This window comes from Dama dama, chromosome X (genome assembly GCF_033118175.1).
Source record: "Dama dama isolate Ldn47 chromosome X, ASM3311817v1, whole genome shotgun sequence".
NCBI classification, from domain to species: domain Eukaryota; kingdom Metazoa; phylum Chordata; class Mammalia; order Artiodactyla; family Cervidae; genus Dama; species Dama dama.
Genome location: NC_083714.1, coordinates 124664337 through 124674090, shown reverse-complemented (window position 1 = coordinate 124674090; position 9754 = coordinate 124664337). Strand labels below are relative to the sequence as shown.

The 9754-nt window shown below is 37.7% G+C and overlaps 1 non-coding gene across 1 annotated transcript; it reads left to right on the top strand.

Annotated features, from left to right (window-relative positions):
* The first annotated feature begins 9438 nt into the window (after positions 1–9438).
* Positions 9439–9509, top strand: TRNAL-UAA (transfer RNA leucine (anticodon UAA)). Its single transcript has one exon. It is a non-coding gene; the product is annotated as a tRNA-Leu (tRNA).
* Positions 9510–9754: the final 245 nt, after the last annotated feature.

Sequence of the window (9754 nt, the reverse complement as noted above, 5' to 3'; positions counted from 1 at the left end):
TGGATTATCTTCTTGTGACAAAAGTCTTGTGAGATAACTAGAAAATATTTTCTCCTGAAGGAAAAAATAATACGTACATAAACCTTTATGTTTGTTTTATTACCAAACAGATGGATCACTTCCTTCAAGGATACATATATATGGCTAAAAAGATGAAATATATATATATGAAAATTGAAAGGAATAATATATAGAAAAATAAGATTAAGTAGTGGTGAATTATCCACAAAGTAGAAGCTATAAGATCCTGTAAACTTTATTCCAGTTGGCCAATATGCATTTAACCTAATAGCTTTTATAAGTTAAGTTACCACATAACTTTTATAGATGGATCAGAAACTATATTTTACTAAACGTTTTCCCCAAAATTGAGATATCATCTAAACTGGGAAAATTCCCTGTTTTCCCTACATGTCATCCAGTGGGCTGGAAAAGTACTTTTATGTAGTTTTGCTTATTTGGGGTTTTGAAAGAAAGAATGGTACTGTATGGCTAAATTTCAAAATTTTGTTCTGAAAGTAGAAGTTTTAATGTGTTCTGCATTTTCTAAAATTCAAGAAACAAGAGGTGGTATAAGCTATTTCCTGGAATAAATTTAGAATTATAGAGATTGTTCTCAAGTCCTCCAAAATAAGATAAAATTAAATGTAACTGATTGAGGTTGAAGGATCTGCAAAGAGAACAAATTCACTTTCCAGTTTGCCAAATCCTGGTTCATGAAGATAGAATAAATGTGTCCTTCAGGGTCTAAACCCTTTAAAAATCTGCTCTTATTCAAAAATCTAAAATTTGACCGTGTTTGTCTGCTTTCTAACTCAAAGTAGAAAGAACAATGATAATTTTTTTTTTTAATTTTCTCGAACTGTGTAGTGTTCCATTACATTTGGCTAATGCTTTGTTGAAAAATGCTCCTTAATGTTTCAGTGGATAAATATGTTATCTTAATAGCTTTCCTTCTTTGATTTCTAGTCTGGTTTCTCAAGAGAACCTTTCTACCCATACTGACCTAACATAGAATATCTTGGAAGAATATGTGTACTTACCTAAAAAGTATGCTTTAATCATGTCTGTCTCTATTTTACCACTTTGGTTTCAATCTAGTTACCTTACATAGATTGATAAAACCATGGATATATGAAGGAACAGTTTGTACCAGAAAGAATGGTGAACTACTAGGATCAGTTCAGTTCAGTTCAGTTGTTCAGTCGTGTCTGAGTCTGTGACCCCATGAACAGCAACACGCCAGGCCTCCCTGTCCATCACCAACACCTGGAGTCCACCCAAACCTATGTCCATCAAGTCGGTGATGCCATTCAACCATCTCATCCTCTGTTGTCCGCTTCTCCTCCTGCCCCCAATCCCTCCCAGCATCAGGGTCTTTTCCAATGAGTCAACTCTTTGCATCAGGTGGCCAAAGTATTGGAGTTTCAGCTTCAGCATCAGTCCTTCCAATGAACACCCAGGACTGATCTGCTTTAGGATGGACTGGTTGGATCTCCTTGCAGTCAAAGGGACTCTCAAGAGTCTTCTCCAACACCACAGTTCAAAAACATCAATTTTTCTGTGCTCAGCTTTCTTTACAGTCGGACTCTCACATCCATACATGACCACTGGAAAAACCATAGCCTTGACTAGATAGACTTTTGTTGGCAAAGTAACGTCTCTGCTTTTTAATATGCTGTCTAGGTTAGTCATAACTTTCCTTCCAAGGAGTAAGCGTCTTCTAATTTCCTTGCTGCAGTCAACATCTGCAGTGATTTTGGAGCCCAGAAAAATAAAGTCAGCCACGGTTTCCACTGTTTCCCCATCTATTTGCCATGAAGTGATGGGACCGGATACCATGATCATAGTTTTCTGAATGTTGAGCTCTAAGTCAACTTTTTCACTCTCCTCTTTCACTTTCATCAAGAGACTCTAGTTCTTCTTCGCTTTCTGCCATAAGGGTGGTGTCATCTGCATATCTGAGGTTATTCATATTTCTCCTGGCAATCTTGATCCCAGCTTGTGCTTAATCCAGCCCAGCATTTCTCATGATGTACTCTGCATAGAAGTTAAATAAGTAGGGTGACAATATACAGCTTTGACGTACTCTTTTTCCTATTTGGAACCGGTCTGTTGTTCCATGTCCAGTTCTAACTGTTGCTTCCTGACCTGCATACAGGTTTCTCAAGAGGCAGGTCAGGTGGTCTGGTATTCCCATCTCTTGAAGAATTTTCCAGTTTATTGTGATCCACACAAAGGCTTTGGCATAGTCAATAAAGCAGAAATAGATATTTTTCTGGAACTCTCTTGCTTTTTCGATGATCCAGTGGATGATGGCAATTTGGTCTCTGGTTCCTCTGCCTTTTCTAAAACCAGCTTGAACATCTGGAAGTTCATGGTTCACATATTGCTGAAGCCTGGCTTGGAGAATTTTAAGAATTACTTTACTAGCGTGTGAGATGAGTGCAATTGTGTGGTAGTTTGAGCATTCTTTGGCATTGCCTTTCTTTGGGATTGGAATGAAAACTGACCTTTTCCAGTCCTGTGGCCACTGCTGAGTTGACCAAATTTGCTGGCATATTGAGTGCAGCACTTTCACAGCATCATCTTTTAGGATTTGAAATAGCTCAACTGAAATTCCATCACCTCCACTAGCTTTGTTGGTAGCGATGCTTCCTAAGACCCACTTGACTTCACATTCCAGAATGTATGGCTCTAGGTGAGTGATCACACCATCGTGATTATCTGGGTTGAGAAGATCTCTTTCTGTGTAGTTCTTCTGTGTATTCTTGCCACCTCTTCTTAATATCTTCTGCTTCTATTAGGTCCATAATATTTCTGTCCTTTATTTAGCCCATCTTTGCATGAAATGTTTCTTTGGTATCTCTAATTTTCTTGGAGAGATCTCTAGTCTTTCCCATTCTATTGTTTTCCTCTATTTCTTTGCACTGATCACTGAGGAAGGCTTTCTTATCTCTCCTTGCTATTCTTTGGAACTCTTCATTCAAATGGGCATATCTTTCCTTTTCCCCTTTGCTTTTCACTTCCCTTCTTTTCACAGCTATTTGTAAGTCCTCCTCAGAAAGCCATTTTGCTTTTTTGCATTTCTTTTTCTTGGGGATGGTCTTGATTCTTGTCTCCTGTATAATGTCATGAACCTCTGTCCGTAGTTCATCAGGCTCTCTTTCTATCAGATCTAGTCCCTTAAATCTTTTTCTCACTTCCACTGTATAGTCATAAGGGATTTGATTCAGGTCACACCTGAATGGTCTAGTGGTTTTCTCCACTTTATTCAATTTCAGTCTGAATTTGGAAATAAGGAGTTCATGATCTGAGCCACAGTCAGCTCCTGGTCTTGTTTTTGCTGCCTGTATAGAGCTTCCCCATCTTTGGCTGCAAGAATATAATCAATCTGATTTTGGGGTCGACCATCTGGTGATGTCCATGTGTAGAGTCTTCTCTTGTGTTGTTGGAAAAGGGTGTTTGCTATGACCAGTGCATTCTCTTGGCAGAACTCTATGATCCTTTGCCCAGCTTCATTCTGTACTCTAAGGCCAAATTGCCTGTTACTCCAGGTGTTTCTTGATTCCTACTTTTGCATTCCAGTTCCCTATGATGAAAATGACATCTTTTTTTGGGTGTTAGTTCTAGAAGGTCTTGTAGGTCTTCATAGAACTGTTCAACTTCAGCTTTTTCAGTGTTACTGGTCGGGGCATAGACTTGGATTACCGTGATATTGAATGGTTTGCCTTGGAAACGAACAGAGATCATTCTGTCGTTTTTGAGATTGCATCCAAGTACTGCATTTCGGACTCTTTTGTTGACTATGCTGGCTAATCCATTTCTTCTAAGGGATTCCTGCCCACAGTAGTAGATATAATGGTCATCTGAGTTAAATTCACCCATTCCAGTCCATCTTAGTTCACTGATTGCTAGAATGTCGACGTTCACTCTTGCCATCTCCTGTTTGACCACTTCCAATTTGCCTTGATTCATGGACTTAACATTCCAGGTTCCTATGCAATATTGCTCTCTACAGCATCAGACCTTGCTTCTGTCACCAGTCCCATCCACAACTGTGTGTTGTTTTTGCTTTGGCTCCATCCCTTCATTCTTTCTGGAGTTATTTCTCCACTGATCTCCAGTAGCATATTGGGCACCTACCAACCTGGGGAGTTCATCTTTCAGTGTCCTATCTTTTTGCCTTTTCATCCTGTTCATGGGGTTCTCAAGGCAAGAATACTGAAGTGGTTTTCCATTCCCTTCTCCAGTGGGCCACATTCTGTCAGAATGTGGTCTACTAGCATATTGTTACAAATGAGGGGAGATGTTAATATTATAGCAAAAGTTCTGATTAACACATGAGCAGTGTAATTCAGAAAAACAGTTAAAACAACTTAAGAATATGAAACTTGATCTAGCTGGCTATTTTCAACTGATTTGAAATCACATTTGTTCCCTTTGGAGATGCAAGAGAGACATTTGTCTGCCTTTCTGTGGAAATACTATTAACATTCATATTGGCTTATATCTGGTGCAAAATAAATATATATCTAACATAAGCAATGGAATATGTTATGCAAGATTAGACAGGATATGAACAGAATCATGAAAACAAGATTCATGTTAGAAATCTTGTGCCTTAATTCTGATTTGTCAGTTGTAGAAGGAACACAGTAATCAGGCTAATGGAGAGCTCCCCAAATCTCTCATGAAATAGCATCTCTGAATTTGTGATGAGAATTTGAACAGACTCAGTCAGTATCAACCACCTTTAACCTCAAAACCCAAAATGAATTGGTGACAAGGAACAGAGCCTTAGGAAAGAGTACTGAGCATAAAAAGCAAGAATCTATTGAATCTATTAGGTAGTTGGAGTTTTTTAAATCTTGGCTAATCTTTCTCCATTAGTACAAAGTAGAGGAGGAATACATTACAAGGTCCAAGCAAGTGGGGTATAAGAGGTGGAGTGAAGCGTTTACAGTAGTCACATCACCTTAAACATCCAGACATTTTCTGGCTTACTTCCTGCTTTAGGACAAAGAAGACATCATCATTCCTATTTTTACAATGAAAAACACTGAGGTGCAGAAGTGGTAAATAATTTAAGGAGGATTTTTATATAGGGAAAAAATAAATGAAACTACTAGTAGAGCTTGATTCTCTTATCTTTTAATCAAGAGTCTTTCACAGACACCATGTTGATAGCACTGTCTAGAGGTATGTTTTTTGATGCTTTTGCCATTGGTTTGATACAAGGGATCATGTGGGCGGAGGTAACCATAATATCCATGATGCCATATCTGTATTAGTCTCATCAACATCTTTAAATGTGGGTGTACATATGTGTTCCCTAATTATCTCCATACCCATATTTCATTTTCTCTTTTATATTGAGTACAATTATTGTATTTAAGGTGTATCTTTTTATTTGAATAGTGTCCTTTCAAAATGTGAATTGTTTTCTGTTTGTGAATTATCATTTCTATAAAACACATGCTGTTAATATTTCATTGTTTATCCTTTTTCATAAGCTCTATTATTTGTTAGAATCTTTCATAGTGATGGGTAGTTAGGGTAGAACCCTATCTTCTAGAGTTAGGTTGTGTACTCACTAAAACCCTTATGAGAATTAGGAGCATCTGATTTCCCAGCTCTTCAGTGTCCTTGCCAGGGAACCCTTTGGCTAGATATCCCTGTTACACAAGTTACACATCTGTGCACACTTGCAGTGAGGGCCATGATTTTGTATCCAGAATGTTTTACCTTTCTCTTTCACGCTGATGAATATCCTGTTTACTTCCAACTCACACCATTACGAATAACACTGTACTGAATACCCTGGCATATATGTCTTATGGACCTGTGTGAAAATTTCCCTGGGATAAATGCCAATTGTAGAATTGCTGTGTCAAAGGGTATGTATATACTTAATTTGACTAAGTAATAACAGATGGCTAGGCAGATTGCTGCTACCATTTACACTATCACCAGCAGAGCACCAAAGTTCCTATGTCACCATATCCATGTGATTTCTCTTAAATTTCATGCATTCTTGCCTTGTCTCCACAGTAATGCTGGAGGAAGAGACTATGTCTCATACTTTTAAAATGGCCCAGATTACAAGTCCTAGGAATTATTTAACTCCAGTGATTATACTTTAATCCTGCAGGTAAAAATCAGTCAACATTCAAGCTGATTCCAGTCGATCAGATGTCTTATTAGGTACACTTGGTGTTTAGTTCACATTTTTAGAGGTAAGCAGTCTTCTGCATCAGACCTAAATTAAGCTTGTAATAGCTTGATTTGATTGTATCTCTGGTTTGTTTCTTTATTCCATCCAACTAAATGTAATGATTTAATTTTACCCATTATTTGGTTTTGTAACTAAGATACAACAAAAATGGTGAAAATAAATATGTTGTTTCTAAATCTGTTCTGTATGAATGCCATGGATCATGAGGATTTATTGTTGCAGTCTGGGAAGTTACTATAATAGAAATGGTGAGGCTCTTCTTAAAATATTTCTTGTCACTCTAAGCTCAGAGGTCTGACTTTTATGGCAGAGAGATACTGTCATTAATCTGATAATATTTTAGATATTTCCTAATGAAGAGATCATTCAAATGTGTGTCATTTAAATGTGCTTTTAGACATTTTGATCTGTCAATTGAATTTATTGTTCCTAATAAAATAAATGATAATTACCTGACTTCAGACAGATGCAGAAAAGTACTTATTCAGTTATGTTATTACTAGGGCTTCCCTTGTGGCTCAGCTGGTAAAGAATCTGCCTGCAATGTGGGAGACCTGGGTTCGATCCCTGGGTTGGGAAAATCCCCTGGAGAAGGAAAAGGCTAATGTTCTTAAATGACACGACTGGTCCACTCACTCTTGTTGGAATTGTCTTTCTTCTAAGCCTGGGTAGTAAAATTTCATTCCAGGTGTGACTTCAGGGCTGTACTTCCTTTGTTCTTTACAATAATTCTGGGTAAATAGCAGGAACTCAGTAAATACCAACTGACTAACTAATTAAAAAAAACAGAAAAATAAATCTTGCATTGTTAGACTCTATATAGAAACTGTTTTTCTTCAGCTCTTGATGGAAACCAGATATTCATTGGATGTTTTACCTTGTACTTGTATGTGCACTTACTTTTATGCCATCATTTTCCTTGTCTGGGCTTCCCTGGTGCCTCAGAGAGTAAAGAATCTGCCTGCAATGTAGGAGACCCAGATTCGACCCTTGGGTAGGAAAGATCCCCTGGAGAAGGAAATGGTAATCCACTCCAGTATTCTTGCCTGGAGAATTCCGTGGACAAAGGAGCCTGGCAGACTAAAGTCCAAGACGTCACAGAGTCAGACAAGACTGAGTGACTAAGACTTTTCCTTGTCTAGCTGTTTATATTAGCAAAGAATATAATCTAAGAGTGGTAGATTAGTTGTGTTCCATCTTATAATAGTTTCCCTATCTTTGATGCTTTGCCAAATATGCACACATGGACGCACGAATCCTGAAGGAAATATTCTGTCACATTATTCTCATGCGTGCGTGTGTGTGTGTGTGTGTGTGTGTGTGTGTGTGTTTGTAACTGATTTTAGTAGCTGTTTTTAGAATACACATGGGGACAAGGCTGAGGTAAAGAAAAAAATTGAGCAAAACAACCCATAAATCATTTGTTTAGAGTGAGCCTCTCTTCCCAAAGTATTTGTTCAATGCTGTTAATATAAACCTTTCTCTGTTCTAAAGAATTTATGGCATCCTGTTTTCTGTGCTATTGCTTATGCTTGACCATGAGTCTTCTTAAAATGATAACCATAAACTTCATCAGGCATTCTGGGATATTTTTTTGTCCTATTAATGATTTTGCTGACAACAGGGCTGTAACAAAACATATGCTGGTCCTGTCCTCAGGAAGCATCAATAAGAATGGCTTTTAAAGTCTCTATCACCATGGTGACTAGAGAGATCAGAAAGCCACTATGTTTGATACAAAAGCATCTGAAAAGTGGCCGAGGTGGTAAGAAAAACCATATAACCAAAAAGAGTAAAGCCTATATGATGCTGAAGTGGGGAGTAAAATGATTCAGAGGTAGGGAGGATGCACAGTGGAGATGGAATTGCTAATCTATCTGAGACTTGATCTCAATATGCAACAATTGAGAGCTTCAATATGAAACTTGAGAAGAAATAAATCATTACAATAGTGATGGACATTGCTGTTACCTTTCTGGTTTCTCTGATCTCTATATGTTGGCAAGCTGTGGGCTTAATCTTTCATGCCTCAAGTCTCTCTGCTCTTCTTTATGCTGACATTCTTGTATTCTCAGAAAATTTCCATGACCTTAAATAAAATAGCTATATGCTGATGACCCCCAAAATTGATATTTTTGCTCAATTCCAGACTCAGATTTGGATATCTAACTTCCTACTCAGCATCTCTGACTAATAGTCAGTGAACATCTCTACATCTCCAAACCTGATCTCCTGATCTTCTGTAGCCCAAAATCGGTGACTTGTAATTCTTAATAGATAGTAGCTTTTTCCTGTTCTTGCTCAGGCCAAATACTTTGGTGTAATCTTGACTTTTCTCCTCTTTTTATACCCCACCTCTAGTCAGTCAGCCTCAACTTTAAAATATACCCAGAACTAGACCACTTTGAATCTCCATTACTAATCTTCATTGTTAACGTTATTTCTTGTCTCAACTAATGTACTGGCCTCCCAAGTTGTCTGAAGTTCTGTGCTCCTTGTTCATGCCTTAAACTGTCTAGTCTCCATGTATTAACTAGAATGTTCCTCTTAAAGCAAAAACCAAAAGGTGTCATTGCTCTGTAGCTAACTTTCCAATGTCTTCTGTTTTACTCATTGAGGCATTGACATTGCCTGCTTCCCCTTCTCCCAGATCACCCCAAATTACTTCCTTCACCTTAAATCTTTTCTTGCATGTCTCCTTCTGAGTGGGCAGACAGCCCTTCTCAAAATTTCAGGCAGCCCTTCTTCCTACCATCACCAAAGCACTTACAGGCCAGCTATAATTTTCTTTGCTCCCTGTGATTTATCATCCTCAAATATACTTTGCACTTGATTTCTTTTAATATTTATATTACATTCCTCCAACAGGAATAGAAACTCCATAAGGACAGAGGTCTTTGTCATTTTTGCTTATAGATAACTCCCAAGTACCTTGAACAGTATATACTAGATGCTGAATAAATATTTGCAGAATGAATAGATAAAGCAAAAAGCCTGGTGATGTTTGAGTAAATGAATTATTTTCTTCATGCCTCAAGTTGCAGAAACTGAAGGGTCTCTACATGTCAACTCAGTGCAAATGTATGCATCTTGTGTTGATCAAGATGCAGAAATGAAAAGGTTAGAAAAAGTCCCTGATACAGAATATGTTTGATCATGGTTTCATATTCATTGTTTTAAAAAAATTATCGTTAGGGACTTCCCTGGTGGTCCAGTGGTTAGGACTTGGCACTTAAACTGCTAGGACCAGGTTCAATCCCTGATCAGGGAACTAAGATCCCACAAGCCAAGTGGCATAGCCATATATATATATAATTAATATCAATATGTGTAACAATTTTATTCTGGTAAAATTTTAAGGGCTTACCTGTTTGAGATGCAAAATAAAGTATTTATAAATGAACTGATAGGCGATCTAGGATTTTCTTTAAAATGCTCCAGGAGAAAAATAAAAGGAATAGATCAAAAAATGGGCAAATTATTGATGTAAAGTGATAGGCACATGGGGCTTATTAT